The sequence below is a fragment of the Notechis scutatus genome, chromosome 6 (genome assembly GCF_049901735.1).
Source record: "Notechis scutatus isolate UNSWTSFEM ecotype Mainland chromosome 6, rNotScu1.2, whole genome shotgun sequence".
Taxonomy (NCBI): domain Eukaryota; kingdom Metazoa; phylum Chordata; class Lepidosauria; order Squamata; family Elapidae; genus Notechis; species Notechis scutatus.
In genome coordinates, this window is record NC_142014.1 from 5684619 (window position 1) to 5699822 (window position 15204).

Consider the following 15204-nt stretch of genomic DNA (forward strand, 5'->3'; position numbering starts at 1 on the left):
AATCAAATGGCTCGTGTGATCTGCGGTCACCGGGGGTGGGTAGGAGTTGGGGGTGATTTTTTTTTTCCAGATTTTGTTCTATTGTACTTTATTAATTTATAATTGATTATTTTTGTTAGCTTTTTATTGTTTTTTAAAAATATGGTTTTACATTCTGTAAGCTACTTCCAGCGCCATGAGTGAATAGGCAGCAATATAAATTCAATAAATAAATAGGACTTCCGGTTTGAGCTTCTTCAGCGACAGACTGAAATCTCGTCTCTGCGAGGCTTCTATCCGTGCTTGCCGCTGGAGCGCCCCGAGCTGGCTGGTTTCGGGGCTAAGCCACCCCATAGAGGTGGTGAAGAGGGGGGAGACTGCCAGCAGGGTTGAGGAGAGCCGTATCTCTCCTCCCCAGCTGGCCATTACTCCCTTTCCCGAAGGCGGTTGCAGCGATGGTCAGAAATGGTCACCACAAAGAAGAACTCGACCGGAAAAGAATGTGCAGGAGGAAGATAAGAAGAGAAAGTTTTGGTTGACTGGGTCAAACAGCAAAAGCAACAAATAAGGTACCCTGGAATTGAAACTGTTAAAAAACAATAACATTGTTCCCTAAGAAGATTTTTAAGCTGTGAAGGAGAGAGAAAAGGGAAAAGATTTGGTTTTCTCCTTTTCCTATACTGACAGCTAAGAGACTTAAGCAAGAAATTGGAAAAAAATCCACTTTGACATCAATAGGCATTTAATGATGAAAATAAAAAGTCAAAGGGATAATAAAGATTTCTGGATAATTAAAAGCTTTTGAAAACAGGAAAGGAGAGAGGAAGAATAAAAGGGCAGGATCTGGAAGGGAGGAGACTGCCTGGAATTAAAAAAGAACTTACAGCAAAATCTCAACAAGACTTCCAAAATTTACATTCTAACTGAAATATCGCAACAAAAACCCCAGGAAGAGAAAGTCGAAAAAGAAATAAGAAGATATAACTCGGGACTATCTGGATTACTTGATGATTTCTGGATTCTTGGTTATTGTTTTGAATGACTAAAATCAATCGGGTTTTTGTTTAAAACTGTTTAAAATGGCTCCACTCTTAGAAGAACTGAAAATGGAACTTAAAAAGTACAAAGAAGATGCACAAGAAGGGAGAGGTTCTTTTGGCTTCGTATTTCAGTTTTTAGAAATGGAGATTTGGAATTATGAGAAACAACAAGAAATGCCTGCAGAACAAGAAGATTGTGACAAAGAAGAAGCCATCTTTAATGAACAAGTAATCTTAGATGGGGGAAAGAAAGGAAAGGGGAGAAAGAGAATGGAAAGTTTAAGATTGGGAAAAACAACTCCAAAAAAAAAAAAAATAGAGTGAAAAATAAGTATAAAATCAGAAAGCAACAGAAGAGGGAAATGCAGAAGAGAGAATTAGAAGTAAAGAGACAAAGGGGTAAAAAGGGGAGGGAGAAGATGAGAGGGAAGAAAGAAAGGAAAAGAAGTTATAAAGGACAGAAGCAAAATATAGAGAAACAGGGCCTATTTAGAGATAATGGGTGAAAATCTAACTGAAAAAGGGATTCTGCAAAGGTACATAAGATAGTATGGTTATATTAGAAGCAGAAATAATTTTAGAAAATATGAAACAATGTATGATTAAAATGTCTGATAAAATAGCTATCGTAATTCAGTGGAATGCTTGTCAATAAATAAATGTAACAAAAGGTATATTTAATGATTTATAAAACATATGTGAAGAGAAATAAGGGAAACAGTAATTATGGAGATTATATGTGTTTTTAAGGAAGTATGATATTTAATTGAAAAGAAGTGTTAAAGATGTTATGGTTTTAATGATTATTAATGATAGAACTGAACTGGAATGGAATGAGGGTTTATAATTACATATATTTACAATCTTTCTTTTTTTAAAAAAAGAATATAGTGTGTATTATAAGAATGTGCCAAGCAGAATTCAATTGGAAGTTATGTATTATGTATTATATTGAAGGTCATAAACTTAAGGTATATATTGAAGTTTAAATAAGAGTTGAATGGATGTAATTAAAAGATATAAAGGTGTCATACTCCAATTAGTAACTACAGGAAAAAAAATCTGTTTAATGAGAAAAGATAATATGAAATTGAAACAGAACAGACAAAAGTATAAATATAATGATTTGAATTGAGATGAGATAATCAAAAAATTGAGAAAATTAAAAGAGGGGAAAAACTATATAGAAAATGTAAAATAGTATAAGATATGGAACAGAATACAAAAAGGAGCATGAAATTGAGTTTTGTGCCTGTATAAAGAAGTTCAACCTGGGACCATGATATTTTCAAAAAAGATGTTTCACTTGTATTTTGCGTGTGAAAACCCAAATAAAACTTTATTAAAAATAAATAAATAAATAAATTCAATAAATAAATAAATAAATAAAATCCCCAATCAAAGTCAGTAGGTAAGTGGGCAAAAAAAATCCCATCCCTGCAAGTAGATAAGGGTCTATTGCCAGGTGGGAGAGAGATAGGGTGTGCAAGGATGTGAGGTGTGCAAGAGGTGCCATGTGGATCAGGGAGTATGCATGAAGAGTATGCAGGGGGGGGTGTTGTGAGACATGTCATGTGGGTTGGGGAGAGGGGGCAAGGGGGTGAGGAGTTATGCAAGAAGTGACATGCAGTTTAGGGAATGTATGAGAGGGTTATGAGAGGCACCACATGGATAAAGGAATGTGCACAGGAGTTTGAGAGATGCACTGCATGGCTGAATGTGCACAGGGAAGTGCACAAGAGGCACAGTATGGATCAGTGAGGATGCAAGGGGTTGTACAAGAGGCACTGTAATGGTCAGGAAGAGTTTGGGAGGATGTCTGAGGGTGCAGAGATGCACACAATGGTTGGAGAAGGTCAAAGACGGTATAAAAGGGTGTGTAACAGGTGCAGGGCAGTTTGGTCAAGAGTGCAAGGAGGTGTGCAAGAGACACCGCATGGGTTGTGGAATGTGCATGCAACTGCAGCATAGGTAGGGGACGCTGTAAAAGTGGGGAAGACTTACCCAATGGCTTGCAATCTTCCCCACCCCCACCCCAGCTTCCTTGACTTTTTCCAGAAACCAGTTAGGAAGGTTGCAAATAGCGATTGATTGCAAGCACTTGGCACTGCTAAATAAACTGCACAACCATAACCATAATCTAAACCTGAAGGAATTTTTATTTTTAAATTAAAACATCAGCATCAGATTTTAACAACTTGAATCAAATCCTGCTGAGTAACAATTAATGATGAGAATTTTCCATATTTTTCTTTAAATAATGTCTTTATGAAAAATATTTTTAAAACTCTGAATGTGCCATAAAGTACAGGTAGTTCTTGAGTTACGAATGTAATGGAGACTGCCTATTCCATTCGTAACCCAAGGATTCATGGGAATAAATCTCGTACACTTTGAATGCGATCACTCCCTCCTTTCGTTAAGTGCACATGAAGTATTTCAGACTGAGGAAGGCCATGGGAGTCCTAGTGATGGAACAGGCCACCTGATTAAGTCCACTCAAGGCCCCCCGACCCCTGTGCTCCCCACAATTGCTTCCCAACCTGCCACGTGGGTCACTTACCATACGAAGATCTAGCCTCTCAGCCGGACCTGCCCCTCCACAGCTCCATTTTGGGGTGTACAGCCTCATCCAGCACTTTGCAGCTCAAAATGAAATTCTGTTTCAGGCTGCAAAGTGCTGGACAAGGCCTGCACACGCAAAAACAGAGTTCCAGAGGGGCAGGCCCTGTCTGAAATTGTCAGCTTTGGAAGCCATATTAGCACCAGAAGCTTCCAGGTTGCCACATTCTTGAACCTGGGAAGATGGGAGGGGGAAATTTCATGGAGTGTATGTGGTTAGACATAATAGCATTCTTCTTTAGAGTCAAGGTCATGTTGTTCTTGCACCTGGCTGAGGAGTACTAGAGAGGACAACTCAAGTTGGGATTGATGGTGATTGGGGCATGTGATGGAATGATGGGAGCAGGGGGTGGATTTATAATAATTTACTTATTGGAAGGAAACCTGGAACTTTCAGATTTGGGATTTCCCAGATGTGCCAGTTTACTACTCTAATAAAAGGAGACTTTGAGAGCATGCCTATCTCGGAGTTATTTGTTGGAGTCGAAGTTTTCTGGAACACTGACATTATGTCGAATCTATAAATAGCTACCAGCACCCCAAAAGGGGCTGTCTGGAGTGTTGAGCCCCAGTACCGACCTAAAGTTCAGGCGGTGCAAAGACTCAGCGAAGGCCCCCTAGGAGAACTTTGGCCAGTCGTCCTCTGACTAAACCTGCTGAAGCCACTCCTACCCAATCTACAGGAATTATGAAATGCTACCATTGTTGTCAAGTGGGTCATCAGGCTTCCAACTGTCTGGCCCCTGCACTGATTCCGCAACCAAGGCCCACTACAGCTGCCAGAGGCAGAAGAGCTCCAAGGAAGCCCCCAGACATCTTTTCACCCAAGTAGCTTCTGACAAAGGGTAGCCTTTCCATAGTATTAAATATTGTAATTGTCCTCTGGGTAATCTAGTCGAGGATTTTCTTGATTTCATAATGTGTGTCACCTTGTATTACTAAAGGTTTGGGGGGAGCTGCTGGTATGGGTCGTAAATTGGAACCAACAGCAGGCTTCAACAAGTTGCTATGGAAGACTGGGTGTATTTTCCCTAATAATCAAGGGAGGCTAAGCTGAACAGTAACTAGATTGATTACTTTCAATATAGGAAAGGGACCCAGGAATTTAGGTCCCAATTTTTTACTAGGAAGTTTCAACTTAAGATATTTAGTGGACAAAAGCACTTTGTCACCCACCTTTAAAGGTGGTTGGAAAGATCTATGTTTTTCTGCCTGTTTTTTATATTCCTCAGCTGCTTCTGCTGGAGCTTTTTTTTGTATTCTCCCAACCTTTTTTTAATGATTCTATCCAATCCGTTAAGGACATGGATGTTGGGAGTTCTCTAGGTAACTCAGGCATAGGAACAAAGTTCATGCTGGTAGTGATTTCGAAAGGAGTCGATCCAGTGCTGCTGTGTACTGCATTATTATAAGCCTTTTATATATACAGAAATTTGCAGAGATCATCAAATAGTTTAAAAAGAATAATATGACATAATCTAACATGTCCTAATCATGTGAATATATTTGGGATCTTTTTCAGTCCTTATAAATTTCTTGGACCATAAATTAGGCAAACTATAAACTGCAAACGCTTCAATAATATGGTAATAAGCTAGTGTCAGGCTTTGTCAGCGCTGCTTCACTGCACGACAGTGTAGCCCGACACATTCTCATAACCAAGGGTGAGCAATCCAGTCCAGGCGAGATCGAGCCGAGCCGGTTTCGGGGAGGGTTGACGGCTCTGGGCACAGCGTCTTTTTGTCTCCCTCTCAGTGCGGCCAGCTGACTTTCGGGCCGCTTTGCCGGCGTGCTGCCTCTCTCTCTCTCGTGGTGCGACAGGCTGGATGGAGTTCCGACTCTTCAGCTGTTCAGCTTCGTGCCTTTCGCTTTCAGGTTGTCAGCTGCCTTGGACTGGGGCTGCGTACTGCGGGATGGGGTGACACTTGGGGACTGTTGGTCGGGGGTCGAGTTGGGAGCAAGTGGTGTTGCGGGATGGCAGCACGCTGGGAGGCAGATGTTGGATATTACTTGGGGCGGAGGTTAAGCAATGATTAAGGGTGGGGTGGGATTATAAGGCAGATGCTCTCAGCGCTGGTTTTGCACAGAATTACCATTTGTTGCTGTTGCTGGGAGAAACAAACTGAAATAAACCAATCTTGCCACAAGCAGACTGTGAGTAAAGTGGTTTATTGGTGAAGTTTCATTACAATCCAATGGAAGCTGACAGAAAACCAGCGCTGCAAAACCATCTTTCTCATTTTTGAGGCTACTGTTTGAGAATTATGACAGAAGGTAAAGACCAAGAATGTGTGGAGAAAGAGGAGTCTGAGGATGTTGATAATAGCAGTGAGACAGGAACAGGTGTATATGGGGGAGAAGGAGTCTATCCCAATGACAGCGCAGCCAGCTGTGAGACCAAAAATAACCAGAGATGTGCGATTGAATGATCATAGCCATGTTCCTAAAGAAGGTAAGCCTCAACTAATGGAACAAACTTTAGACTGGAAAGTCAAACGGTGGCCTGGAGCTGAAGATGACCAGTGGGTAGTTCCACGTAGTTCCACGAAGTGATACAATGGAACTTTTATGTCGCCAATTTGGGGAAATGACATTGAGGGGGCCGATGGATAGCGGCTCTGCGGGCCGTAGACATGCATTGGCTTCCGACAGTAGTTCTAACACATCCAGCCCACTGGGGTTTCGGGACCTGATATTGGAAGAGGGCTGGAATGTTCGGATTTACATTCTAGGAGATTGGATGACAGAGATGTAGGGCCTGAAAGTTATTCCATGAGGTCAAGTTCAATGGACAGACAAGACATGGAATATGGGCCTCATTGGGAAGGACAAACACGAGAGGTGGGGACACCCTCCCCTGGTAACTACTTTTGATGGTTCTGCGCATAAAGTGGCTGTGTTTTGGGGTCAAATATTGAACCATTTTGAACTATATGGCCAATGTTATCTATCCAATTGGTCTATGATTATTGCTGTTACTGGAGTGTTGATAGGAGTAGCTTACGAATGGGCAGCTGATTTATTCCAAAATAGGGCAGAAGAGTTAGGAGATATTGCACAATTTCTAGCTGCTTTAAGAACTCAATTTGAGGATACCACTGCAGACAAACGAGCAGAAGACTTGCTGGCTGTGAAATAAAAAGGTAGAACGGCTAGGGAGTATGTGAACGACTTCCGACAGGTGGTCAGTAAGCTTCCATTATTACCAGAAAGCTTGTCAATACATCTATTCAAAGAAGATCTGGACCCTAAATTACATCAAGCTTGCCTTTATAGGGGGTCACATGTTAATCTAACTGATTGGTATCGAGTATCCATAGAACTAGATGATGGACTTCAGCGTCTGAAACCAAAACTCAAAAGCGGAATCCAAACATGGAAGCCTATGGATCCGGTTATTAAAACCCAGACCAGAGAAATCCCAACATCAAGTGGTAGGGCGTACTGAAATGTTTCCGATGTGATAGACCGGGACGTAGGGCTGTGGAATGTCCCATACCACCTTTAACATTGGAAAGAATGCCTCGCATTGGCCCAGACAGTAGTCGAACTACATCAGAAAGAAGTGAATGGCATAGTCAAGAGAAGGCGAGGGATGTAAAAGGCGAATCCCCAGACAGTCGCATCGAAGAGAGATCCAGGATGCTGACTACAATTTTGACTGACAGTGAATTAGAAGGGGAACAGCCTGATGATCCAATGGTAAGTAAACCCATCCATCCTCTTATTTTACCTGTTGTTTCATGGAATAAACGAAAGGAACAAGGAATCAAGGTGGGGGCACTCATTGATTCTGGGTGTACAAGGTGTTTGATAACTAAAGCTGTGGTGGATAAATTAAACCTAAAAGTCATTAAACGGGGGGGTCCCTATTAAATTTGAACAGGTGGATGGGTCTATATTAGGTGGGATTCTGGCAACTCACAAAACTGAATATGTTAAAATGGTGATGGGTGGATTTCTTTTGTGGTGGTTCCGCATATGAATGAGGCTGTAATCCTGGGTCTAGCCTGGCTTGATAAGTGGGAGCCAACTATAAAATGGAAAGGAGGGTATCGTAAATTGAAATTAGTTGTTGGTCCTCACCCACCAAGTCATAATAAAGTACAGCAAGCATCTCAACATATATTAAAAGAAGAATCACAACTATTACCAGTACGATCCTATCCAGTTGAATACCAAGATCTGGCTGATATATTTAATGAGGATGGGGCTGATTGTTTGCCACTGCATCATACCACAGATTGTGCTATAGAATTGATTCGAGGAACCCCTCTGCCTAAGCCACGAATGTATTCTATGACCCAAAAAGAACTAGAAAAAATGAGCAAATGAAAGAAAGTTATTAGACGCTCAACTGTATGTAAAACTCTCGAAGTGTGAGTTTCATACCTAACAACTGGATTACCGGGGTTATCATATTTCTAAACGAGGTATTGAGATGGACCCCAAGAAAGAAAGTAGAATCTGTGTTACAATGGCAAACTCCTACCACTAGGAAACAGTTGCAAAGTTTCTTGGGGTTTGCCAACTTTTATCGACAATTCATTCCACGGTTTGCCGATATCGCTTTGCCTTTAACAGATTTGTTGAAAACCAAATCTATTGGAATGAAAAATCCAAACTCAAATACTACATTACCATGGACAAATATATGTCAAACGACATTTAATAACCTAAAGGACTTATTTGCAAAAGAACCCGTATTGAAACATCCAGATGTAAATTTACCATTTGTTGTCCAGGCAGATGCCAGTGACGTGGCAGTGGGAGCTGTACTACTGCAAAAGAATGTAGATGGTATTTTGCAACCATGTGCATACACTTCTCAGAAATTCAACCCAACGTAATTGGGCGATTTGGGAGGAGGCTTTCACAGTTCTTTGGGCATTATTGACTTGGAGACATTTATTGGAGGGCACTCCAAAGCCTTTTGTGGTATGGACTGACCATAAGAATCTGGAAGCCCTTCAGAATCCACGTCACTTATCACCAAAGCAGGTTCGCTGGGCATTACTTTTTAGAAGATTTAAGTTCATGTTAAGATATGTTCCATCAGGAAGGAATTTTATGGCAGATGCCTTGTCCTGACTTTTTCAATGTAATAGTCAACGTGAGAATACAATTCAACCAATTATTGATTGAACTGAGTCATTGAGAACCACTATACTTGTACCAGATCTGCCTGTGTTGTTAACAGAAGATGAATGGTTAACACATAACAAAAATCATATAGAAATGAAACATGGTATTGCCTGGTATGGACCCAACATTTACATACCGAAAGTGCTATGATCTGTAATATTAACATGATGTCATGATGTGAAGCAGACAGAACATTATGGATTTTTGAAAACATTACATTTGGCAAAACGACAATTCTGGTGGCCAGGCATGCGATCAGATATCAAAACTTATGTAAAATCATGTCCAGTGTGTTTAGTAAATAAGACGAAGATAGGAAAACCAACAAGCTTGTTGTAAACAGTCTCTGAACCGATGAAACCTTGGCAAGACATTGGGATGGATTTCATAGTTGATCTACCAGATAATAACAAGTACACAGTTATATGGACTATTGTTGATTTGTTTCCGAAACAAGCACATTTTGTACCTTGCAAAGGAATACCATCAGCTAGACGATTAGCACAGTTGTTTATACAACATATATACAGGTTACATGGAGTGCCTAAAAGAATTATATCTGATAGAGTAGTACAGTTTACGTCAAAATTTTGGCATGAATTCATATATGCAATTGGATCAACACAAGGCTTAAGTACAGCTTACCACCCAGCTACTAATGGAGCAGCTGAACGAGCTAACGTGAGAAATATCTCCGGTGTTACATTAATTATCAACAAAGCAATTGGATAACTTTACTACCATACACTGAGGTCACATACAGTGCACAGAAGTACTGGTTATTCTCCTTTCCAAATAGTGAGTGGCCTTTCCAAATACCGGAATGGCCTCAAGATGAAGAAGCCCAGAAAGCTCCGAATGCTACCATGTGGGCGGATAATACACTGCTCAAAAAAATAAAGGGAACGCTTAAACAACACAATGTAACTCCAAGTCAATCACACTTCTGTGACATCAAACTGTCCACTTAGGTAGCAACACTGATCGACAATCAATTTCACATGCTGTTGTGCAAATGGAATAAACAACAGATGGAAAGCATAGGCAGTTAGCAAGACATCCCCAATAAAGGAGTGGTTCTGTAGGTGGTGACCACAGACCACTTCTCAGTTCCTATGCTTTCTGGCTGATGGGTTGGTCACTTTTGAATGCAGGCGGTGCTTTCACTCTAGTGCATGAGACGGAGTCTACAACCCACACAAGTGGCTCAGGTAGTGCAGCTCATCCAGGATGGCACATCAATGCGAGCTGTGGCAAGAAGGTTTGCTGTGTCTGTCAGCGTAGCATCCAGAGCATGGAGGGGCTACCAGAAGACAGGCCAGTACATCAGGAGATGTGGAGGAGGCCATAGGAGGACAACAACCCAGCATCAGGACCACTACCTCCGCCTTTGTGCAAGGAGGGACAGGAGGAGCACTGCCGGAGCCCTGCAAAATGACCTCCAGCGGGCCACAAATGTGCATGTGGCTGCTCAAACGGTCAGAAACAGGCTCCATGAGGGTGGTATGAGGGCCCAACGTCCACAGGTGGGGGTTGTGCTTACAGCCCAACACCATGCAGGACGTTTGGCATTTGCCAGAGAACACCAAGATTGGCAAATTTGCCACTGGCGCCCTGTGCTCTTCACAGATGAAAGCAGGTTCACACTGAGCACATGTGACAGATGTGACAGGGTCTGAAGACACAGTGGAGAACGTTCTGCTGCCTGCAACATCCTCCAGCATGACCGGTTTGGCAGTGGGTCAGTAATAGTGTGGGGTGGCATTTCTTTAGGGGGCCGCACAGACCTCCATGTGCTCGCCAGAGGTAGCCTGACTGCCATTAGGTACCGAGATGAGATCCTCACATCCCTTGTGAGACCATATGCTGGTGCGGTTGGCCCTGGGTTCCTCCTAATGCACGACAATGCTAGACCTCATGTGGCTGGAGTGTGTCAGCAGTTCCTGCAAGATGAAGGCATTGATGCTATGGACTGGCCCGCCTGTTCCCCAGACCTGAATCCAATTGAGCACATCTGGGACATCATGTCTCGCTCATCCACCAATACCACGTTGCACCAGACTGTCCAGGACTTGGGGGATGCTTTAGTCCAGGTATGGGAGGAGATCCCTCAAGAGACCATCCGCCACCTCATCAGCATGCCCAGACGTTGTAGGGAGGTCATACAGGCACACGGAGGCCACACACACTACTGAGCCTCATTTTGACTTGTTTTAAGGACATTACATCAAAGTTGGATCAGCCTGTAGTGTTTTTTTCCACTTTAATTTTGAGTGTAACTCCAAATCCAGACCTCCATGGGTTGCTAAATTTGATTTCCATTGATAATTTTTGTGTGATTTTGTTGTCAGCACATTCAACTATGTAATGAACAAAGTATTTAATAAGAATATTTCATTCATTCAGATCTAGGATGTCTTATTTTTGTGTTCCCTTTATTTTTTTGAGCAGTGTATATAGAAACTATAGTCAGATCTAATTTAAAAATTTGCATCCTAGTTATACTTTATTTTAGTCTATTGGAAATGTAATAATAAATGTAATAATAAGATCTTGAGCATAAAGGTATAATTGAAATGAGCAGGTATAATTAGAATTATACCTATAATTCAAAAGGTATAATTGAAATTTTGCAACACACGCTCCAATTATGGATTTGTTGAAATTAAATGCATGCATTTTATTTGGACTAGATCTTGAATGTACAAAGGGAGGCCCACAGATTGGAGATTCCAAAAGTTAGATTGTTCAGGTATTTGTATGTATATTTGTTTCATACAAATACATGGAACAATCTAACTTTAGGAATCGCCAATCTATTGGCCTTTGTACATACCAGATCTACCTGAAAAATATATGTGATCATGCAATATGGATTTTTTTTTTAAGTTCAATTGCTCCATCCAATTGTGATCAAGGAGTTGGAGGTTTGCTTTGTTTGTACATAAAGATTGAAGAGCATAGATTACTACTGAGGTAAATATACAAGATTGCTATCAGCAGTTCTTTAGCTCTGAAACTTTCAGCATTAATGGATAACGCTTACTTTATATACTTCTGTAGTGCTTGGTATGAAACACTGAAGACAGATGGTTGAACCGTTGAATACTTATACTCATTAGAGATGAGCAAATATTTGGAAAGAGGTGTTTTAGAATTCAAGGGAGCACATATTCAGCAACTCTCCCTAGCTGGGTCTTTTTCCAGAATCAAGTGGCTTCTTCTGTAAGTGGCCAAGTACATGTATCCCTTTTGCTTTGTGAGGAATGCATTTCCATGCAGAGACATCCAAGAGCAACTTAGAAAGCAGACATATTGTACATCTGACTTAATGAGATAAACGGATGCTTTATACTTGTTCTCTGCATTGTTAAGAGCCTCTGTTGAAGAATTTGTAAGCCCTAATAAATATTCACATCCTTCTATCCATTCAAACAATTCTAGATATCCTCTCCTGGTTGAGAGAGTTGGCTTAAACCCAAAAATAATATGAAGTAATGAGTAGGACGTTGGTTTGACAAAACAAGGAAAACCATCAGGGTGGCCAATTTTGTTTTCTTCTATTTTTTACTGTGCTGTGTTGGTGTTTTACAGCTATCTGCTACTAAACTAGAAAAAGCTGCATTTTCCTAAGGTGCACTAGACCAGTGGCCCCCAACCTTTTTTGTGCCACGGCCCGGTACCGGCATCACAAAATGATCCGCGGCTCGGTACCGGCATCAGCACGCATGACAAGGCAAGGCGAGCCGAGCGACCGGCCAGCCAGCCGTCCCCCGCTTCTCCCTGCCACCTTCAACTCCTCCTTTCTACCTTTTTTGTGCTTTTTTTATCTCCTCCGCCATCGGGACGGCTCTTTGTTCGAAGCTGCCCCCCTTCGATGAAACTAAGACGCGAGGATTCCTTCAGGACCCAAATGCCGCTTTCCAACCGGAAAAGCTCATCCGGAAGCACTTTCTGTCGAAAGAAGATGGCGGCACCCAGCAAACTAGCGGCCCGGTAGAAAATGATCCACGGACCGGGGCCCGGTGGTTGGGGACCCCTGCACTAGACAGTCTCATTAATAATAACAATAAAAGCCTGGTTTCATTCAAATATGCTAAGCTGTACTGAAGATTTTGCTTCATATGGGAGCTTTTTTCCTTGCAAGAAGCAACAACTTCAGCCTATTAGAGATTTAAATCAACTAGGGACCTTACAGCAAAGCTGACAAATTCATGGCCCACAAGCTGGATGTCACATGCTGGTTCCGTCCAGTTTAGCGAAGGGGGGAAAAGTCGCCCTACGTCATGTGACGATGCTGTGACATGAGTTTGACACCCCTGCTTTAAAGTATCATGATCAGAGACTTAATGCATTTTTTAAATGAGCAAAATTATGTTCAAATAATAACAATATGACACATTTTGACAGTAAGGAATTCCAGTGGCCTCAAAAATGAGCTGAAAGGCATTTTTCAGCTAATTACTGACTACTTACAATCTTAATTTCACGTATTATATAAAAACCACAAATAATGGCTAATTTAATAAACTATAACTAAAATACGGTTTAGCAAAAGTGCAAATCCAGCCATATAACTTTTATGATGTAGAATTACCTTGGAACTATTATTTATTTAAAATAATACTCCAATTTATAATAGCTTAATCTATGACCTTAGAAAGGCACAATTCCTCTACAGCAAAAAAAAAAAAAAAAAGCATTTATCATTGAAGACAAAAACAAAAAATGCCACACTTAAGTGTCAGTTTTTTAAACCTATTTTTGCAAGTTTGGAAGTTTAACCCTCCAAAATAGAAATCAGAACATAACAGTAGTATACTTTTTTCCCCAGGAAAAAAAGACTGAACGAAAAATACTCATATAAGCACTCTGTCCGTTTTTCTATTATTTGTTCTGAAAATTTAGTCTTCCTCCTTTATTCGAAACGTGAAGGAAACTGCAGACATTCCATAGTTTAAGAAACGCTGAGGAACTTTTTTTTCTCCATTATTAGGGGTTTACTAAACCAGGAGCAACATATCTCCTCACAGGTTTGCACAATAAAGAAACCCGGCTAGTATAGTTTGCAAAATATGATTTCAACTTTTTCATTCCGTATGAGTCAGCAATTATAACTTTGGCTTCCTTGCTTGCTCGGAACTGGGTGGCTCAACCTTGGAAAAAACAAATAAAACTGTCCCAACCTCTTGCCTTTCAGACGCGTTAAATGTAAAAGGCCGAAATCGCCGACCACATCCTTTCTTGCTTCCCAGCCGCGCTCCGTTGGGCAAGGCAGAAAACGACGTCCGGAAATACCCAGGATTGGCTAGTGGTAGCAGTGAACTGGAGCCATCACACGAGGCGGGTCGCTGCGTCTCCTTCTGATTATTTGCGCAGGGAGAAGAGGCGTGGCTAGCAGATAAGTTGAGTCTGTTTCTGCGGTTCCGGAGCTGGGTAAAGTTTCTGGAGAGATTAGTTTGACGCCTTGAATACTAAAATGCATGGCATTCGGTACCAGAACCGCCAACTTCTCTGCCCTGCTTTCCTTGCAACATGGCTTCTTCTTCCAGAAGACTAAAATTTTGAGGCCTTGTTTTATTATAGCTGCGAAAAAAGAAGATTGCAGAATCTGAAAAACTAGAACGACATGTTGGAAGAAAAAAAAATCCGGTCCCGATTCCAAACTGGGAGAAAAATGCTGGAAATAAATCGAGGCAGGCTTGCAGGCATTCTCCCCTTTTCTCTCTTTTGTGCGCGCGTGTGCACACACACACACACAAGCAGGAGACCCTCCTGGGCCGAGATCATGGCAATGGCAACTCTTCCTCCCTCTGCCACCACTGCGCGCTCATGTGAGTAGTTGGCTGCGCTGCGCAGGAGAGCCAGAGCTTTTCCCTCCCTGCATTCGGCGGCCGTAGCTGCTCCTCTTTCCTGAGCCGACACGAAGGGGACCGTGGCTGGTGCTGAGCTGCCCGCGAAGGACGCAGAATCGTAAAAAGCAGCCGGTCGCAAATGCATACCCGCCACCGGCTGTTTTTTTTGCGATTCCGCGTCCTTCACGGGCAGCTCAGCGGCAGCCACGGTCCCCTTCGTGCCGGCTCAGGTGAGAGAGAAATGAGGAAGGGAGAGAATGAGAGAGGAAAGAAACAAATGAGAGAGAGAGAGAGAGAGAAATGAGAGAGTTGGAGGGAGAGAATGACAGAAAAGAGGGAAACATGGGGGTAGAAAAAGAATGGGAGAGGAAAAAGAAAAACCAAAGGGAGAGAAATAAAAGAGAAAAAGAAAAACGGAGAAATGATGGAGGAGAGGAAAACATGAAGGGAGAGAAATGAGAGCTGGAGGAGAGAATGAGAGAAAGGAAACAAAAGAAGGGAGAGATACAAATGAGAGAGCTGGAGGAGAATGACAGCGAAAAGAGGGAAACAAATGGGGGGGT

At 41.9% G+C, this 15204-nt stretch overlaps 1 protein-coding gene across 2 annotated transcripts in view; it reads right to left on the reverse strand.

Moving 5' to 3' along the window:
* The window catches only part of IMMP2L (inner mitochondrial membrane peptidase subunit 2), a 134321-nt gene extending 119703 nt beyond the window's left edge, over positions 1–14618 (reverse strand). For both annotated transcript variants that reach the window (XM_026669112.2, XM_087969277.1), the window contains exon 1: positions 13973–14618. The gene's annotated coding sequence lies outside the window, so the exon portion shown is untranslated. The remainder of the gene's footprint in view (positions 1–13972) is intronic.
* Positions 14619–15204: the final 586 nt, after the last annotated feature.